Source organism: Cygnus atratus, chromosome 1 (assembly GCF_013377495.2).
Source record: "Cygnus atratus isolate AKBS03 ecotype Queensland, Australia chromosome 1, CAtr_DNAZoo_HiC_assembly, whole genome shotgun sequence".
Lineage (NCBI taxonomy): Eukaryota > Metazoa > Chordata > Aves > Anseriformes > Anatidae > Cygnus > Cygnus atratus.
This window is the reverse complement of record NC_066362.1, coordinates 92,979,862-93,001,061: the sequence shown is the minus strand read 5'-3', so window position 1 is coordinate 93,001,061 and position 21,200 is coordinate 92,979,862. Positions and strand designations below refer to the sequence as shown.

General features: G+C 36.5%; 1 long non-coding RNA gene across 1 annotated transcript; it reads right to left on the bottom strand.

Moving 5' to 3' along the window:
* Positions 1 to 13,324: 13,324 nt before the first annotated feature.
* On the bottom strand, positions 13,325 to 20,361 carry LOC118245095 (uncharacterized). The gene is made up of 4 exons (XR_004777757.2): positions 20,334 to 20,361; positions 19,123 to 19,203; positions 16,312 to 16,461; positions 13,325 to 13,401 (listed from the first exon to the last, which is right to left on the bottom strand). It is a non-coding gene; the product is annotated as an uncharacterized LOC118245095 (long non-coding RNA).
* Positions 20,362 to 21,200: the final 839 nt, after the last annotated feature.

Below are 21,200 nucleotides of genomic sequence, written 5' to 3'. Positions count from 1 at the left end.
CACAATTAGGAGATGGGCTATTTATGGAAAACCAAGGGGGATGTGCACTATCATTTAGTAGCATTTAGTGCCAACATTATTTGCCGCCACCTGATCCTAATTTTGTGCACAAACTTGGTTCCCTCAGGTCAGAATTCAGCGTACATCGCAAATCAACAAAAGGCACAACTGTAACTGTTACCTTTAAAAATCTTAATTGTAAACACATATAGGACTTAAGGCTTTTAATTACTTTGAGTCTCATTATACTGCACACACACAGTAATTGACAGATGCTCCTGTGAAGAGTTTACATGGTTAAAAGCCTCAATCTGCAGTCTCCTCCAATTCTGCTGGGGGACCAGCAAAAAGGAAGCAAGACCTTTCACAGCTAAGGATATATTTGTTGAGCAGCTTGTAGTTTTTGAGGGAGGAACTTCTTCTGTTACATTTGTTATCAAAAATAGAAAACAAACAACGACACTCCAACCCCTCCAAAAAATCCAACCAGTAAATCATCAATAATGAGCAGTTAATAAATAATAAACTCAAAAGGAATTTTCTTATCCATCTAGTTAAGTGAGCACAAAGTCCATCTCTCTTTTTCATTTGCCTTCTCTTTTCCTTCATTATCTAAGAAAACAGTAAGATCACCAGCATTCCCCCTACTTGCTGTATTCACATCACTTACTTTATGCTTGCTGTCTTATTGACATTATGGCAAAAGCAGCGTTGGCCAGTTATATTTTTGTTGCATTCCTCTTTTAACACTTTGATGAAGAAATTTCGTGTAAGAACTAGATTCCTGTAAAATAATGCTTAAAACATCAACCTTGCACGTTGCCAAAGGTCAAAATGATCCAAACAAACTGTAATAAAGATTTCCCTGTTTTAGAACATAATGTTTCATTCCCTCTGCCTTTATCCAACAAACAGCTATCAAGATACGCACAGTTCTTGCTTTGAAATGACTAAGGCTTTTGTAAAAATAACTATTTTCTTCCTTCCCCAGTCAGCTTCATACCTGACTATCATAAAACATTGATTATATACGTAATGCAAGAGTATTCATAAAGACATGCAAAACCAGATGATAAAAATATATCAGCAGCAGCCTGCCTCAGCCATTGATTTGCAAGCCCAAAGCAAGTTTCAGCTATGACTCAATGGAGTTTGAACATTGGCAATGCATTTGGCTTTTAAGGCTTTTGCTTTATCACATAATTCAATATACATTTTGAACTTTAAGGTTGCTGGTGTTCACTGTTTTATATTCCATATACATTAGTTCCGAAAAAATCACTGTCCCAAAATACAGGCTCTTTTGTCTTTCCTGAGAGTTTCATTAAAATGTCTGGACATTGCTAAACAATCACTTCAAAATTGAAAGACACTTATCACAACACCATACTGCAATTACATCTTACAAGCTATCTATACAGTTTCATGCAAGGCAAAAACTAAACAGAACATCTGAGGTTTCCGATTTTCAGAACACAAAGTTTTCTTTTTACAAACTTGTGTCATGGTATCATTGAGGTTGGAGGGAACCTCCTGAGATCATCTTCTCCAACTCTTATGTTCAAACAGGATGAGCTAAAGCAGTTTGCCCAGGACTGTGTCCAGACAACTTTTGAATACCTCCAAAGATGGAGACTCCACAACCTCCCTGGGAAACCAATTAAGGTGTTTGATCACCCTCACAGTACTAGAGTTTATTCTAGTGTACAGATGGAACTTCACGTGTTTTAATATGTGCCTATTGCCTCTTGTTGTGTCAATGGGCTCTAATGAGAGGAGTCTGGCTCCATTTTTTTCATTCCCTCCCATCAAGTAGTTATACACACTGGCAAGACTCCCCACTGAGCCTGCTCTGATCCAGGCTACAGTCACACTTGTGGATCAAATGCCTTGAACAAGCACACCACGTAAGAGACTGGAAGCACTGGAGTCGTCATCAGCTTCTAGATCAACCTGTAGGTATATTCTGCTCCTTAGTGTAAAGAGAAGTAAGACAGAAGACCATTTGGCATTCAAACAGTAACTGGATAGGACCCCTCCCTGTAAAGCGCTTTTGTTAAAGGCAATTTTAAAACATATAAACGTTCATCACAACATTGTGCAATGCTGCTGTCCAGACAAGAAGTCACATACGAGCTAAACAATTGCCTTTTTCATTTTTTTTTTACTGAAAATTGAAAATAGCCTGCAACTCACAGGAGGTAAGATTACATGATATAATAGGCTCTTCTTGTCTCAGAGACCATATGACTTCCCATAATAATTGTGATATTGGTTATGTATTTTCTGTATTGATTATGTATTTTCTGTATTCCACTCCTAAAATCCAGTATGGAGTCATACGGCTAAGCAACCACTAGAAATACTCATATGAGGTTACAGAGACATGTGATTGTTATGTAGACTCCTCACAGAAATCAAAATGAAAGGAGAATTAAAAATAAATAAATTAAAAAGCTGTAACCATCTTGAGGAACTCTGACAGCAAAGAAGGCCAGAAGGGGATAATGGAATATTTGACAGAAAACGAGCAATTTATTTTCACACACCCACTGTATCAGCTGTTGTGCTAAAGGTCACTATTAAGAAAACCACTTGAAAACACTCGTTTTGTCATTGACTGAGATGATTCCAAGCTTTACAAGGTTTTCTCAATTTTAAAACTGGTATTCGGTAGGTCTCAAATCCACACCTTAAAAGAATCACTATGAAATAGTAAGTCATTAGGGGTTGTAAAAGAAGTAGTTATCTTAGGTAGTTTATGGAGAGACTCAACAATCCATAATTTTATAAGGCCAAATAACTCAACTATTCCAATATCAACACCTGCTTTTGTAGTCAGAAACTTGGAACTGCACAGAAAGACTAGCAGCTGTTCTAAGAAAAAGATATGAACAGCAAACACCTCAGCAAATTCAGATTGGGAGTTGAAGGTCTCTGAAGAATTCTGAAAGTTCTGAAACCAGAATAAAGCCTTCTGTTTCTGTGTTAAACTATTCCAGAAATAGTAAGACTATCACAACCTCATTATTCCTTATCTAGCAACATGCTACTAAAAGAAGCAACACTTACGACCAAAACTCAAGACCTCAGTTTCTCAAGATCTCAGATTATTTGTTTTATATTATCAGCAAAAATAATTTGGTAACCCGTAAATGACATGCAGATTCCACTGCCTTTTTTGGAGAAAACAAGCTTCATAATTCTCAACAATGAATTACGCCAGAAAATCTGTTTCAAAGACTAAGTTTAAAGTGTATTGATGTATGTACTCTAATTCCACTACCAATGACATTTCAGAATTCCTTTCATTCTCAGTGACAACAAACGATATCATAAGCACTAACACCTGAGATTTTAATTAATAATGAATGTATCAAGCCAAAAGCAAGTAGAAGAAAGTGTTCTTGTGGAAATTCTTCAATATTCGAGGCTCTTAGTTATGTTCTACTCCACAGTTGGTGTAAATTAAATATGTGAGTATGACCAGGTAGGTCACTTATGTTGGTATAACTAAATACCTGCCTATATCTAATTAGTACAAAAGGCTGGTATTAAATTGCACTAGTCCTGCTCTGCTAATATTACACAAAGAACTGTCCCAGCTTAGCAAGCTCCTCAGTGTCATGCCAACTAATTCCTCCACCACAATATGAAAACACAGATGTACAGCAGTGTGATTTGAGAGATCTTGCATAGTTTATACAATGCAAGACTGGTAAAATGAAGATAAATGAAGAGTTTTAGCATCTCTCTGAGATAATAATGCCAGGAACATAATCTGAGAACAGTTCTGGAATGAAACGATCTCGTATAAGAGGCAGGTTTCACCTGAACCTTAAAAGAATTGGGCTGGTGGCATATTAAAATCAAAAAGGTCACAAACAAGATTTTACATCAAAGAATGCAAGAAATCCAGCAGGTGCAGAAGATGACACAGTGTCAATGCTATTATAGATGAAGATGCAGAAGTTCTGTATCCTCAAAGCAATGGAGAACAAAACTGAAAGCCATTTCTATCCTCTGCTTGACTTACAGAAAGACATCTAAGCACAATATCAAGGGAAAACATTGGCACAAATACCAGTACATAAATAGTCTTTGTCTAAGAACAAAATATAACAGTAATCAGACTTCAGTTATTTCTGTTTGGACAAATATCCTAAATGTATGTAACACAGTAGCTATGTTTTTAGACTTTATCTGTGACTGTTTCATGGAATAACTGACTGTTAGGGAAGCCACAAGAGAAGGCAATGGGACTTCTGGACATGGGTTGCATGGAGGTTAGATTTTAAAATTTACTTGTGAGCAGTTTCCTTGTAACAGCAACCATAACATACTATATTAAACACTCCTACAGCTTTGATAAAGGCTGAAAAGTACTTACCTGCATGTAAAGTGCAAATTACTTAAGCATACTATTCTGAAAAGCACAGGGTCCATACATACTGCCTGGAAAAAGAAAGCTTCATTCACAAACAATACAGTAAATAAAATTATTGAAAATAAGGGAAAATGTTACATAACACTGACATAGTGCCCTAATGATCAGTATCAATATAAAAAAAATACAAAAATGTAACAGATTTAACTGTAAAAAAACAACAACATCAAAACCACAGTTGGACAAATAGTTTGAAATGCAGCTAACACATGGAAGCAGAACTCATAATAAATCTTTCTTCAAATACATCAGGAGTAGGAAGCCTGCCAGAGATTATGTAGGGCCAACTGATAAATGAGAAAAAGGAACACTTACAGAAGATACGCGCATCTGCAGCAAAGCTAAATGACTTCTTGGTACTGGTTTTCACAGAGGCCTCTCCAACAGGAGTCCTTCTCTTAAAGGCTCGTTAAAAAAAAGTGACAAAATGAACTGTAACACAGTTCAGCAAAACCTAACTATTTTCACCCAAGAGTTCTGAAATGACTTAAGGATGAAAAGGCTAAACTATTAATCATTGTATGTAGCTAAAATTGGCTTGGTATCTGATAACCTGAATAAAAAATGTGACATCTGTTAAATAAATAAAAATAAAACCAACAAAAAACACGTATTCAGGAAAGCTGCAGGGAACTACAGGCCTGAAAGCTTGGATTCTGTAATAGAAAAATCACGAGGAAGTGTAAAAAAGCATGGACAAGGCATTACTATGATATCTGTAAGGTTTTGAAGAAGCTGACTTGTAGATAACAATGTTGTTAATTTATACGTTTATTTTGAGAAGTCTTTCACCAAATCCTCCGTTAAATCTGTTAAGGAACCTCAAAAAACATGGTGAAAGACAACAGGTCCCTGAAGAGATAACTAAGAGACAAGAATCAAAAAGATGCATTTGTAATCCTCTTTCTGAACAGTCGTATTTTTCCCAGATGACTCTAAACCAAGCAAGTTTGAAAGGACAGGCAAGGACAGAAAAACTGGGTAACAGTCAAGGGTTCAGTGTCAGAGGCAATGCTTGAATTCAAAAGACAGTGAAGCAATTTTTCCTTGTAAGAATTAACATAGTGGACAACAGGTACACACGGGACAAAAGAAATGCACACGTTTTAAATACACTGGAACAATATATATAGCATGGAAAATAGAGAAGAAGCATGAGAATAAGAATCAGCAACTGGAATAGATGCTGGCTTTTAAGAACAGATCATCACTTTGAAATATCTCAGCTTCTTCATTCGTGAGATTGAATGACTAATTAAAATCTTCTACTTGTAAGCATTCTTGATATTTCTTTCCAAACAGTTGGATTGGAAAGTGACAACAGGGATTGACTTTTACCATCTCTTTCCAAAATCCTACCTTAGCTTCTTCAGGAAAGAATCTTTTCAAGGAAGAGAAAAGATTACTGATGAGAGCACTTGACAAAACAACATCTAGGTCTGGAAGTCCCTCTGAGAAAAAAAAATCACAAGTTTGAATTAAGTATGCTTCTCGTAGTCACTACCAGGGACAAGAAACTGGTTGGGACCCCTGTTCCAACCTAGTACAGATTGTGCTCTTCGCATTCTTTCCACCCAAGTGGAAATTAATCTACTTAGCATACATACCAGTCTGATGAGTTTACAAAGCTTAAAAAAAAAAAAAAAAAGAGAGTAATGAAAGACATGCTACTAGTAAAATGAGGCAAGCATCTCTATCAGGAATACCACTATAACAAATCAAACTTTACTCATTCATAGAATCATAAATTTGGCTGAGAATTAAAAGTATATCAAACTGATGTTTAACTGAAAAGTTCCAAATTCTCAATAAGTGTCATTAACATTACTTTCCAGCTACACCCCCTTCTGAGATTTCACAATAACTGATGTGTTAAAAAAAACTTTCTATGTCATTACATCACCATTTGCATGTATAAATCTATTTTTACATAGTTTTCAGCTTTAGTTTTGCAAAGACATTAATTTACAATCTTTTCTCACCTTGGTATCTGCTTATTTGCACATAATTTACCTATTGTCAGACTACGAAACAACTTTATTAGTAAACTGCAAGTGGAAAATGGCATACATGACAAGTAAATGGCCAAATTCCCTTTTGAACAAACTTCAACTAAACTAAATTCACCGTTCAATGCTAGTTTTTCCTTAAGTACATGGCTCACTTTTAAGCCAGGAATAAAAACACATTGGGAATATGAGTATTTTATCGATCTTAAACACTTGGTAACAGAGGTTAAAAAAAAAATCTCAAACAGTACAATAGCCATGGATTCAATTTAACAAAAAAGAGAGCACTAGCAGACACAGTATCATGATTACGTCTGACATAAGACATAAAAAATGTAGAAAATGAACATATATTTAATCAGAAAAATCCACAAATTTGACTTTTTTTTATTACATAAATATAAAAATTTGACACATGAAGCTCCAAGCAGTCTATGCTTCCCCCTTCAGTCTTTTCTAGTCTATTGTGAAGTATCAGATCCTATATAATGGTTACCTCTTCAGACAAAACATCCCGATGTTCATCATCCGTGAACTTTCTCTTTTGAAGATGTTATTCTTGTGACTAGCAGAATCAAATATGAGGGAGGCAAAAGGTTTACACATCCCCAAGGGAGAGGCTCAACTCAGCTTTTCAAGCTTTCCTAACCTTAGTCAGCAGGCTTGTGTGATAAACCCACATACCCAGTAATTTCTTGAAATAATTCTCAAGGGAAAAATGGGAGGGAAGGGAAAAATAAAATAAATCAGCCAAGCACTGAGCACTTGACTCACGTCTAGGTTGACACTGTATATTTTACCAGATTCCAATAATAGCTACATCATGTCTTTATACAAAATACAACATAGCCCAGCTAGCAGCAAAAACACGGAGATTCTAAGAGAATGTACATTTCTCAGACAAACAGGTAACTAGGCAAGGATTTTATCACATAAAAACCTAAATGAATTAGTATTAGCTTGCGAAGTCAAGAAATCAGAAGTTAGTAACAGCAAGGGTCACACACACCCTTAATCTATCGTGATCAAATACTACTAAACCAAATTTCCACAGGAAACCTGCCTCATTCACTGTACAGGATAGTTTGTGCTCTTTGAATAGAATAGTTGAATAACGTGGTGAGAAAACAGAACACATGGCAATGAATCCTGAAAATCTCAAGACACAGGAAGTTATATACGACAGGAGAATTAGGAAACTGGAAAAGAGCTTGGAAAAAAAACTATTTTTGATATGATGGTATAAGCAATATATATATATAGCTACTTTTAATGTTAAATTTCAAGCAATATTTGAATAAAAGGGTGGATTTGAAAAACAAAGTGAAGCTTTGATACATCCGTATGCTGTAGCCTGACAGTTTGGTCCCAGAAACAGTTGCCTTCTCTTGAAAATGGAGAGAAGCCATCCATGGACAGAAAGAAAGACTTTTTTCAGCTACATATCCTTACATCCTTTTCTCATTTAGTGTAAGAAAATACTTGCGGCTAGGCTGTTAGAACAAGTTCAATCATCACCTTAAAACCATCAATTTATTAATGCAAAATGAAATTAATATGATTTTGAGATTGATGTTTACCCTATCTTTGTCTAAAGAACTAGACATTTGTCAAAATAAACTGCTAGGCTGTACCTTCTGATTCAAATAAAAAATATATATATATTTTATAAACAAGCTGAAAAGAAAAATAATGCATGCTAACAACTTTTGAGACATTATAGGACATGTAGCAGTTTCCTAAATATTTTTACTAAAATCTCTACAGAGCCATCAGAAGTTTTGCTTCTTGTCCAGTTGTCAGAGGGAGAACCTGTCCTGTAAAACGCTGTGCTAGACACACTAGTGTGATGCCATTTCTTTGAGGCATAGTATTAACAATTGTTTAAGAATTCACTAATAGATATTCTGGTATGTTTTACATTAGAAAATTTCACCAGTCCAACAAGAGAATTATTTTGCCAGACTGCTAGTAAATGCCATTGCCTCAGTTTTGATCATAGATGATTAAGCTGCAAGTATTTTTTATTGCCTTAGGCTAAAGTCATTTGGCATTGTAACAGTAAAAGCTAGGGAATTTTAGCTTACTAGAAGATTTGCTGGTAATTCTATTTTTCATGAACATGTTTACAGCTAACCATCAGGCTTTAAGCTGCTTGCACAATCCTTTAACCTGTGCCTTACTCATGCACAATGCCACATAATACAAAAGATTTAGAATCATCACCGTCATAAAGCAGCAAGAAGACGGTTGCCAAACCTAAGCAAGGGGCAGCAGAAATGAAATTCATTAAATTTCAAGGAACAAAGGCGTTTGTGCATGTTGTCTCAAATGAATGACTAGAAACTCCTCTGACAAAAAAAAACTACAAGTTGAGTTGAAAAAGCCTCTGCATTGTGACTGAGACAGATTCTGCCTGTCCCCACAGCCGCCACTACCACCAAGCAGATACCTCTGGTGCTTCTTCCACTTCTGCAGGTGGACCAAACCAGATGAAAACCAGAGAAGAACACTGGACAGCCTTCCTAAAGGAAGCAACAAAAAGAATGTATTAGTTGGAAAGCCTGGCCACCCTGATTTTCTTGAAAGGTGCAGACCCTTCACTGATACACTTCAAAGCTCAAACATCAAGATGATATATTCATTAAAGAAACCGAAATTCTGCTGAAACTCGACAGGAGAGCAGAGGATGAAAAAAAGAAAATTCCCTTTGTTTGCTGACATTATTGCTTTATTATCTGACTGGCCTGTCACCAAAATCTTGTTTAGTCTAGCATTAAGTTTATCTTCTTCCCACTGAACAGGAGCTGGTACTCAAGCAGTCGACCCAGATGCAATCTAAAAATAGTATCTACTCTCAGGCATAAAGCTTAGAGAAAAAATGTGTGTTGCAGTGGAGAAGAAGCAAACACCTCAAAAAATCACATCTGAATAATGTTCAAATAGCTTCACACATATTAAAGGAAATTATATTCTTGGTCAAGCCTACAAAAAGCTGCACTCCTTATTGAAATTGATAAAAAAAATGCTGAAAATGAATTAATCTTTGACAAGGGCCTACATTTTCACTGACATTTTGGAAGACTGTAATTCTGCTACAGCACCTTAGCCAGTGCAAAGATTTGCCCAGAGAACAGTAACATACCAGCAAAATAACAAAGATGAAGATAATGACCTTAAATAAAGGTGATCACTAAGCCAAATATTTCTGTCTTGGGAACGTGGGCTCCTTTTGGCTAAGTGCAGATAGACAAGAGTATTGGTTCTTCCTAAACTGAGAAATGTAGCAAAATTTAGGTTAGGGATCTGTTGATTTGCACTTTATGATGATTTTCAAGTTGCAAAAAGACAGCAGTTCCACATCTTTCATAATTCCCAAGACATATGGCAGAAGTGAAAGAACTTACAATAAATACACAATTATTCCCATCTTTTTACATACTTTTACGGGGGAAATTGAAATTTTGCTTTGGGAAACTTGCTAGTGTGGCTCATCTAAATTAAAAGGGCATGATATTAGAAAAAGTGTGTTAGAAGTCCACAACTATGTACATCATTAATTCAAAACAAAACGTTATTTGTTCTGCCAGTTGCAGAGGTATTATCAGTTGCAAAAATCAGTATTGTTTCCATGCTGTAATGACATCTGTATCCTAGAGAGGACTGGACTCAGCAGTTTTATCTGCAATAACTCTGTGTAATAAACTACACGTATATAACAACAATTTGATTATGAGGATTATTGCTTAAACTCTTCTGTTTATTTCATTTGAATTATTAGCGCTAATCATATCCAGCCATGTGTGGCTATTCTCTCTTTGCACACACTTTGCAGGATCTGAGCTGTTTTTCCTCATTTACCTACAAATCACAGTGCCGTGTGCCCAAGAGTTTTTCATGCCAGCACTGTTAGCAGAGAGCCAAATCTCCATTAATATTTCCTTTCAATGCCCGCAGCATCGTTCAGCCCTGAACTAAGAGTCAATAGCTAGAGTAATCCCACAATTCAGAGGCTGAAACACTGACAGCATAATTCCATTGCTATACAACTTCCACATGGGGAAGGAAAGAAACTTTTGGCATAGACAGCGTACTTTCCAGAGTAAAAGTTTCATCATTTACTTCTCCCCTTTCAATTCTAGGCAGAGTTACCAAGCCTGCTATGCTTGGACAACTGCCTGGTGGTTTACTCAGCCTGAGGTAAGCAGGGGGTGCTTCAAAGCTCATCCAGATCCACTTGTGATACCATAGTGATAGTTTATTTTCTACATAAAGCACCATTGCCTATTTCTGCAGTTGATTCTTTGAGGATTTTATACTCACTGAATCTCTGTCTTCCTCCAGGAGGTCGACTAGAGGAGAAAATACAAAAACCTTTTTTCTTCTGCTGTGGCAGAGACTCAGACACACAATATTTGGCATGGTTATACTTCCAAAAAATCCCTGTGTGGACATAGCTTTTACTGGCAAAAGAATACTAGTTAATGTCACATTTTGCTGAATTAGGCTGAGCGGTTTTTCAATGATTTATGCTTTTTCCATTGCTACAAGGTTTCAGCAGTCCAACAATTTTCCTAACCCAACTGTCCTTAAAATAAATTTGCCCTTCAGCAACAGAAAACAAGCCTGAAGTCAGGCCCAGATCCAGGGTAAAATTTACACCATTTAAAGTCACTTCCTTCAAGAGATGGCAGGACAGAGGGTGTCCTCATTTAACACAATATGCCTATATCTCCATTTCTGTTTTCAAGCTTTGTGTTGGAATTATTTTATTTGGGGAAATACAGTAATGATTTCCTCACATAATCTAAGTATTTCCACATTATAAGCCTTTTCACACAGAAACTTCCTGAATATTTTAAGTGGCTGAGAGTTACCAAATTCCAAAAGAAACAAGATGGCTCCCTCCTTGTCTCTCCCAGTACATTTTTCAAGGAAAAACACAGGTGCAAAACTGTCAATAGTCTTTTGCCTTCAGGCTAAATGGCAGTGAGTGCTGAAAGCAAGCAGAATGCATACAAATAGCTTGCATTTTTGTCTGACTTCATACTGTCTAAGACTTTAACCAATACATTAAAAAAAAAAAAAAAGAAGAAAAGGACTTTCATTTAGAGGTATTTCTTTCTACAGAGAAGGAGCAAAGATGGTGAGGATGAGCAGCACTCGTGTTGTTCTTCTCTCTCTGATGTAGAGAGGACTTGAAGCAACTACAGACTCCCACTTAGAATTTCTGCGTATTCTGTATATGCGTACACTTTCATATGCACAAAAGCTAGTAACATGTTTAAACTGCTTACAACAAGGAAAAGCAATTGACAGCTGTGCAAGGAGTTAACTTTGGATAGACAAAGCCTCTTTAAGTCTTCTGTGAACTACAGTGAAATTTTCTAGCCATAGAGCAGTAAAATACAATTGTCGGTCTTGAGAAAATGAAAAATCATAAACAATATTACTTGTAAATTCTGAACATTCATTTGCATTAATTAATCATAGAATGGCTTGGGTGGAAGGAACCTTAAAGATCCTCTAACTCCAACCCCCCTGCCATAGGCAGGGATGCCACCCACTAGATCTAGTTATTAAGGTACTAAAAGTATACAGGCCGAATATGAAGTAGCCATCCTTCAGCACCTATTATACGCAAGCTACTCCAAAAACCAACTAAAATTCTAAGAACCAAAGGAATGAATTGAAACTGTAATGCAGATTACTGGGTAATATCATAATAGGTTTCGGAATTAAAAGCTCTGCTGCTCACAAAGCAGCTGAAAACTGTCCTGAGACGAGCCATTTCAAAGTTACCAGAACAGACAAAGTGTTAACCTGATCAATGACAGAAATTGGTGGTGATGGCTAGCACAGCTGAAACACAATTAATGACAACACAGAATTTATATTCTTAAACTCTGTCCTGATCAAGAGTGTTTTTGAAAACCCTCTTCCTGGCCTTTTGTTGTGAAGAACAGGGTGGCAGTGATGGAGAAATTACCAATTCCAAGAAATTTCTTTATTCACGCTATAGCTTGAATCATCCACTGACAATATGAAATAATAAACAGTTATTGGTCAGTCTACGCATCGTTACTGGAAACGCATCTCAAAGAAGTCAGAAGTGTGGCCTGTATCTCACCTACCTAGACAGCCAAGGAAAGGGCACATCACCTAGCAAAACACTGAGCTTGACACACACTGACCAAATCCTTGGCACAAACTTTTAGGCTTCATTTCTTGCCCAAACCACAGAAACACCGAGCACCAGCCCTTCCAAAATTAAATTGAATGTATTGTAAGAAATGCCATTCACATTTTTCTTTAAATCTGAATCACACAAACCCAGCTGAGAACAATATCCCCATCATCTCTCCTGGCCACGACCTGCACTAACTCTGCAGTCAGTACTCTACAGCCCACCTTACCCTGGTTCGTTGTCAGCACAAAACACAGTCTAACACAGGGCTGCTACTACAAATGGAAAATCTCCAATTCCCAGGGGCACGTGCAATGTGTGGCTCAGGTCACACCCTTACTGACATAATACACTGTGTTCAAAGGCTCACAGTTTCTTCAAACACCACTTCCCCTCAAAGCATGCCAAAATATCAATCCCAAAAAGGCACCACCCACATGAACTTTTAAACTGTTTTAAAAAGAGCATATTTACTACTAAACCATTGTCTTGCCTATTTCTAAATGACTGCAAAAAAATACTGAATTAAACGAGAACGCAACATGCATGACAGAAGGGAATTACACTAACTGGATTACTAATTTAAATGCATAAAGTGAAACTGAACACCAGTAATATCAAACCAAAATATTCAATACCTCAAAACCTACTTTCAGCTATTCAGAGGATTATTTGTAAGAGTCTGCCCATCTTTCTTTCAAGTTAAATATCCAGATATCTGTCTCTTCAAGGAGCCTAAGGAAACTAGAAGCATCTTCCTGCAAATAAAAAAAAATAAAAAGGCAATAAATAATATCAATGCATTTTTTATGACAGAAGGAAGTCATTAATTTACCATATGCATCTACCTGTGCTTCAGCTTGAAGCTTAAAATACACCAATTAGTTTGGAATAAAAAGACAAAAAGCAGTGCAGCAAGTGTTTTGATGACTTAACTATGCCAATCAGCAAAAATGAGGGTTGAATGAGTAATCAAAATAATTAGGAAAGAAACAGACAGAAAAGCAAAGAATAACATAAATATATCATGTATAAAACCAGGGCTTAACAACACAACTCTTCTCAGTTCACATCATTATTCCACATCCCCAGCTCAAAAAGGAGATGGCAGAACTGAAAAGGTAAAGAAAAAGCAACAGTGACTAAGGTACAAAGCGAATTCTACACGAGGGATGATTAAAAAAATTAAGACTTTTCAGCCAAGAAAACAGACGCTGAAAGTTAATACACTAAAGATATATAAATCACTATGGAATTGAAAAGACAAATAGGAAGCAATTATTTGCTGTCTGTCCAAACACAAAGCCAGGAAGTGTTAAACTAAATTAACACGGACAGAAACAGAGCAAACCAATTGTTTCCTTTTTCTCCTAAAGCGCTTTAAAAAAACTGTGGAACTTTAAGACGTAGGATGCACACAGCTTTTTCTCACTTCTGCTCCTTCCTTCTCACACTTGTCCTCTGCTCCAGCATGAGTTCTCCATGGTCTACAGGTCTTCAGAAGAAAAGTGCTCTGGGATGAGCCTCTCCACAGGCAGCAGTTCCTTCAGCTATGTTTACCTGCTCCAGCATGAGTCCTCTACGGGCTGCAAGGAATATCTGCTCCACAACAGACCACCTCCTCCCCCCTATTTTTTGACCTTGGAGTTCCCTCTGTCATTTAGCACTTTTTAAAAATGTATTATTATTATTCTCATATTTTTTTTTATGTGTTAAATAAAAAAAAGTACAGAAGAAAAAAAAAAAAAGAAAATAGTAGGTAAGAGTACATATAGTCACAGTTTTAACAGATCCTAAATGAATGCCTGCAGCAAGAACTGGAAAAGAAACACAGCCAGCATACAGAAAGTATAATTGTGAGACACAAAAATGCAAGCTTGAAAATATAAGCAAAAGAGGGGGACTGTTTTCTAACTTGTAGAACTACACAAGACGGATTTTTATTTTTGTCTTTTGGGTGTGGGAGGGGGTAATCTAATCCAAAGAAAGCTGGAAAGAAAGTCTGAGTGTGTATCACCTATCTGAACTAGAAAACCACAAAACTACCATTTCAGGCAGCAGACATATTGATGTTATCAGTGTAATTTTCATTAGAGCACTTAAAAATATTAAATATTTCTGTGTAATATACCCATGCATCATTTTGAATTATTCCTTACTTTGTGACGTTTAATTCATCTATGGCATTCTTTCCTAAAAGCGGTTTCAGTTTTAACAAATGCACATTTTTAATAGAAAGGGGAATTTTTAAATATTCCTGAGGAAGCCTGGATAAAAGGTTAAAGCATTACATATCAAAAAGGGATAGTAAAAAGCAGCTTTAATAAAAGCAGTACTTTCCGCAGGAGATTCACAGAAAAGCACTGATGGAGGCTTAAATATAATACAGAGCCTACTGTTACTTGCATATGAAGGTCTTCAGAGAAGGTGAGCACAAACACAGCAGGGTAAATTCTTTGATCACAGAATGGAAAAGCAAATTATTACATAAAAAGGAAAACAAACTGTCCCAGTACCAAAGGAGCACAGTGTTTCACCTTTGTTGCTTATGAATTCAACATGCTTGTTACAAATGGAAGAGAATTTCAGAAGACACGTCAAAATTTCTTTCTTACATTCATTAGCAAGACCTTATTTGAGTCTAGTGACAAGAATACTCGCCAAAAGGGGATCACAAATGGAAGTAATTTTGAAGCAGACAGATTATGAGTTCAGCAAAAATATCTCACTTTATTATTGGACTTTAACTCATTCATCACTCATGAAGTTAGTAGTTGAAGGCTGCTCATCTACGGAGCAATAAGATTTAAATAAGAGTAGAACAAAAACTCCAAAGCTGCCTATCACCATCTCACATAGTACGTCCTGTTGGACAGAATGTGATTCTAGAGAGAAACACACAGGCAACCAGGACAGAATTACTAACTAGCAGGTGCCACTTACATAACTTCAGATTGATCAAACTGTTAAGAACAAATCAATTCTGTATGTAAAATACAGCTAAATATTGTTTACTATTCATACCTTACATTTTTACAGCCTATTTTAAGACATAACTATTCTTACAAGAAACTCACAGATGGATCGTTGCCTCCAAAACTGTTTTTAACCAAATTTTCCCCGCCCTACACACAGGTTCCCTATACAGCTCAGTCTTACGAACTTTCACTCTTACTGAGCATTAGAAATGGCAAGGTTACTGACATCTGCCAGCTTGTGCTTCAGTGTTACAGAAACTGCAGCTTTGGGGTTACTATGAGTGAATAATCTTTGCAATTGTTTTATTACACAAAGCATCTGTCAATTCCAAAACAGGATCAAAGCACTTTAATAGGTTAATTTGTAGTGGCTGGCCTTCTGCCACATTATGAATATCTCTGCTTCCATTGATGCCAGAACAAAACCATAAAGCCAACATAAAACTGGCAACATATCCTCTGACATACAAAATGGAAATACATTTGCATAGCCAAAGCAAAGGGTTATTATAACCCTAAAAACGGAAATATGCTAAACAGGATTTAATCAGTATTAACTTGCTTTAAAAGTAGGCAGACACACAGTAGTATAGCATAGCTATGTAAGTCATGGTCCATGTATTTTTACATTTGCTCTAGGCCAAATTAGTACAGCTGAGGCCTATGGTAGTGGCATTGGGTATTACTTACTGTGGAATCCTATGCACTTGTTATGTATCTGGAAGATCCCACAGAACACTGTCGATCTTATGGGCATGTTCCATCTCAGAAAGATCATGCTAATCATTCTGCCTAAGCTGGAAAACAACTCCAAGCAAGTTGATCTCTAATGATGCAAAACTGAAAATTAAGGGAAATAAATAAATAAATGAAATCTCAAGCAGGTGGGAAAAAGCAATCAAAAAAGATAAGAGAATAGCATCTGAAAAGGAAGAGTGCTCAGGTGTATAAGAGAAGGGTCACAGCAGAGAAATTTTGGCTATGGAAAAATGATGACTCCAAAGCAGAATATACACACGTTAACTAGGGAAGTGTGAAAGGCCAGAGAACCCTTTCCAGCCGACACGATCACAAAGGGCCAGACAGCAGGTAAGCCTCTAACAACAGATACTAATAAACCAGAAACAAGGATCTGCTAGCAACTACTCTGCCTTCGTTTGTCATTTGCCAACCTCCAAAGTCTCCCCAAAATATATGCATATGCTCAGTGCTAATTAAAATACTCAAACGACTTCAAAGGCTTTTCTCCTTTCTGCTTCCTCAAAACCTCCTCAAAATGCACCATTGCTTGGATCCTGGAAACTACTCCAGATCACTGTCTCTAAAACCATGGATTAGAAACCCATTCTCAGAAAAAAAAAGACAGACTGCAGAGTCAAGGGAAGAAACACACTCCACACACACCCCCCCACACCCCTCCCCGGCCCCCCCCCCCCCCCCCCCCCAAAAAAAAGGCCAAAAAAAGTGAACACATTAGAGAACCTTGGGGCCATTCACAAACTAGAGAGAGGGAGACCTCACAGCAATCTAATAAAGAGAGAACAGGAAATGACAACAGTGCATGACTGTAAACAGATTTTAAATGGAAAATCACCTCTGCTTACTTTTATTTAAACAGGATTGCTTTAAATAATTAAAAAAAAAAAAAAGGAAAAAGAAAAACATACTTTACCTCTCCCCACACGTAATATTCAGCAAAATAATACTGTCAAAATTATTTTTAGGAACTAATCATTAAACCAATTTTGCACCTGAAAAACCCTGCCATGTAGATAGGATTTAACAGTACAATTGGAGCCCTCTGACAGCAGCGGTCAAGTTGCATGGTGGATCCTTGCAATACATACTTGTAAGTACTCTCAGAGATTAACTGAGTACATGATTTTGTGGATGAATTTTGCACTTAAAAGTGATGTTTTTATACACTCACATAAATAATCCTAACAACCTAGTAACCATATTGCGTCTAACGTAGAAGGTGGTTGATATCCACAACAAAATGTAACCTGCAGCCCCCCGTTTCTTTCTTAGCATCTGGCAGCCAGATGCTAAGCTCAGAGATGAATGCAAACAAGAAACCAGTGAAACACTGTGAAACAAATCTATTTTAATAAAACATCCATAATTGAGGAGTCTGGAGACTTTTTGAAGCTGACACCAGGAGCAAAGACCCAAAAGACAAGTTCCCAGAGGACCCCAAAGTTGTGTAATAGAGTAAGCTATGTCAGGCAGAGTCAGACTAGCTGTGGTTTATGGCCACGACATTTTAAAAGGAGATGAATTTTTGAAGACCTAGGCCATAAAAAGGAAATATATATACTTAACTACTGCAAAAGCCCTGGAGCTTTTGGTCATTAACCTCAAAGTAGTCTAACTGCAAAGAATATTTACTACTGCTAAAAACATCCACTGCATTTTTTCCCTCATCAGAGGTACCCATATATATTCAATCTAAGCACATTAATCAATACCAACCTTTATTTCACAACATCTAAGCCCAAAATGTTTTAAATAATATTGTTTTTAGTAAGAAACAATGCTTATAAACATGCCAAATGGTCTTAACACAGTGGAAAGCATTGTCCAAAAAGGAAAATCTAAAACTGAAACATGTAATCACAGGAAAACAGAAGACAGAGAAAGGCTTGACTCAGAGAAGAAGAAAAAAAAAAAAGAAAAAAACAGATAATTCTCGAGAAAAACAGACAATAATAAAAACGATGATCCAAAAAGTTTCAGACTGATAAACAATACAAACGTGAAATTCAACATCATGCCAAAATAATTAGCATGTACTGTTTCAATCATATAAGGAGAACACATCCATCCACTTCTCTTTAAAAATATTAAGAGAAAAACTTTACTTAGTCAAACAGAATATCAACACAATGGGAATTCCCTGGGAAAAATGTAATCAAAATTTTCTTTTCCATCAGTCTGTCATGCATGAATGTTTTCAATGAACGGTACAACTAGATATCAATAATAAGCAGCTTAACATTGTCTGGAACTACAGACATCATCATTCTTATTATTACATGTTTTTTGCATGATGTGATCTGTAAGAAGGAATAATGCTGCTTAGAAAATATGACTGTTCACAGTAAAATATTTGGATTTCTTCAAAAGTAGAATCTTAATTCAGGGTCTCTTGATTTCTACAAAAAAGACGGATTATTATTACTCTACCCTGCAGTATCCTTTTTTTTTTTTTTTTTTTTTTTGGGGGGGGGAGGGTAGTTGAATACTGTACTCTCAACTCACTGCAATGTAGTGTGTGATTTTTTAAAAATAGATACCTGAGTCCTATGCATATTAAAAGTACTTGTTCCCAAATTTAAATGTATTCTTCCAAAGCAAAGAAAACAACAACAAAAACATGGAACACTTCACCATAAGTACATGTAACACATATTTGCCTGATGACACAAAGAAATCAGTTTTACGAATGAAGCACCTTATCTCCCACTGCCACTGTTCTAGCAACAACATAGCCTGTACCTTTCACACAGGAAATGGATTCTAAGCTGGATCTTTGTGATGAAAAGCTTCTTTATATGTTATGATAACAGCATCCCAGCCCTGAAATTATGAAAACAAAATCCTCGTTTTAGACTGAAACACTGAAACAGCATTCTGAATACAGCTGCAAATTTACATATAATGTCCTGAACATCTAATGCCAACTGTTCATTTGTCTAATGCCAACAGCCTTCCCTGTTTCTAACAGAGAACTTTAATCAAACAAAATGATCTAGCAACAAAAACTCTGGCACTAATTCTAAAAATACATTAGCAAAGAAGTTGTGGTTTCTTTCTTGGAATTGAATTGTACCACAGATTAATAGAGATTGTTGGATTCTTAAAGTATCCCTTAAAGATTCCTCCAGAATTCAACAGTAAATCTGAAAAACAAATGACAGTAAAAAGAACAAGAAAAACAGGGCTTTCACCTATTTGCTATGCTCAAACATATTATTTGTAAATTCACAGAACCAAACATTTACGCGGACTACATTCTTTCTTTCCACCATCCTAGTAACACACGTCTATATGGGTTAAAATATATATGTATATATATATATATATTTTGTTTGTTTTGTTTTATCTAAAAAGATGCTTTCAGAAATTCCAAAAGATGGGTTGATACAAATAGTCTTCTGTAGCTTTCAAGATATAAAATGAGGGACTGCAACCAATCCAAAACTAACACAGCCACTTAAGTGTATTCTCTTTCAAAATCCTTTACGAAATGAATATGTTTTTCAGTCATGTTTATTAATGGGCATGATTAGTCTTGCTAAAATGACTTCCTGTTTTATTCTAACAACTAAAACCAATCGGTCTGCCTGACAAACTCCAGAACAGCTCATGGCACCCTCCTCCAACTCTGCGGCGGTGCAGAGGGAGAACAACGCACGTGTCTTCCCATTTCACAACTGCGATTCACCTGCTCAGCAGCACTGGATGCTACCCTGATCAGCACAAAGCCAAACAGATTTCCTATTGGAGAGGAGAAAAAAAGATGGTCCCTATCACTCATCATGATGTTCTGCCAGTGTTGGTAACTGAGTTCACTTCTAAATTTAAACTCACTTATTATACAGACTAATTATTTCACTTTGTCTGCAGAAACATACCCAATACCTATATAATTTTTCTACGTGTAATTAACTAAGTCTATAGACAAAGTCAATAAACCTTATACTTACTTGATGAAGGGTTTCACCTATCTCATCAGAGAGGTAAAATACCTTGTTTGAGTCACATCACCCTGCAGGAAAATAGAAGTGAAACATCTAAACTTTTTTTTCTTTTTTCTTTTGGACAGCAGTCCAGATAGATAGAGTTTTAGAACAACCAAAAAAACTGTGACAAAACTGAGTCTCTAGGCTTTCCAAAGCAATCTTTTTGCATAAATTCCCATCCAAAATCAAATCAATCACAATTTATACATCTGTCCCAATTCAGATTTAAAATAATTATCAAAATACAGAAATTGTGGGGTTTGATCCACCTGATGGACAATACAAAACAAAAAACAACGGAATAGCTAGCTAAACTACAGATTCACCAAGAACAACCCTGATTCAGTCCTTGGCAATGTACTTCATTTAAAAGGTCTGTTGAATTCGTGTTACACAGAACTGTCAGATTACTGGTAGAATCCATGAAAGTACATGGATTTGCTTCTTTTTCCAGTAATATGTTTTGCTGAACATGACATTTGCGAGGAAATACATGTGCATAAGCTACAGATGAGAAAACACAGCAGAGAAGCTTACACAGGAAGGACAAATAGTGTTAGTACAAGTTCTTCCATGATGCCTCCTCATAGCACTACCTGTTCTCCAGGCAAGCCAAGTTTAATGCCCAAACCAATTTAGCTTTTGACTTCTTAGCAAAAGCTGCCAACAAAGATACCGGCACCAATAACAGTGGTTATTTGTGCAGTTTGGAAAGCAACCCACCGTGAGCAGAACGGATGCAAACAGACATTACACAGACTGTGAAACAACCCTCAGTAGGCACTTTTAGGCATAAACTGCTATTTACACAAGGCTATGTATGTGGTAAGA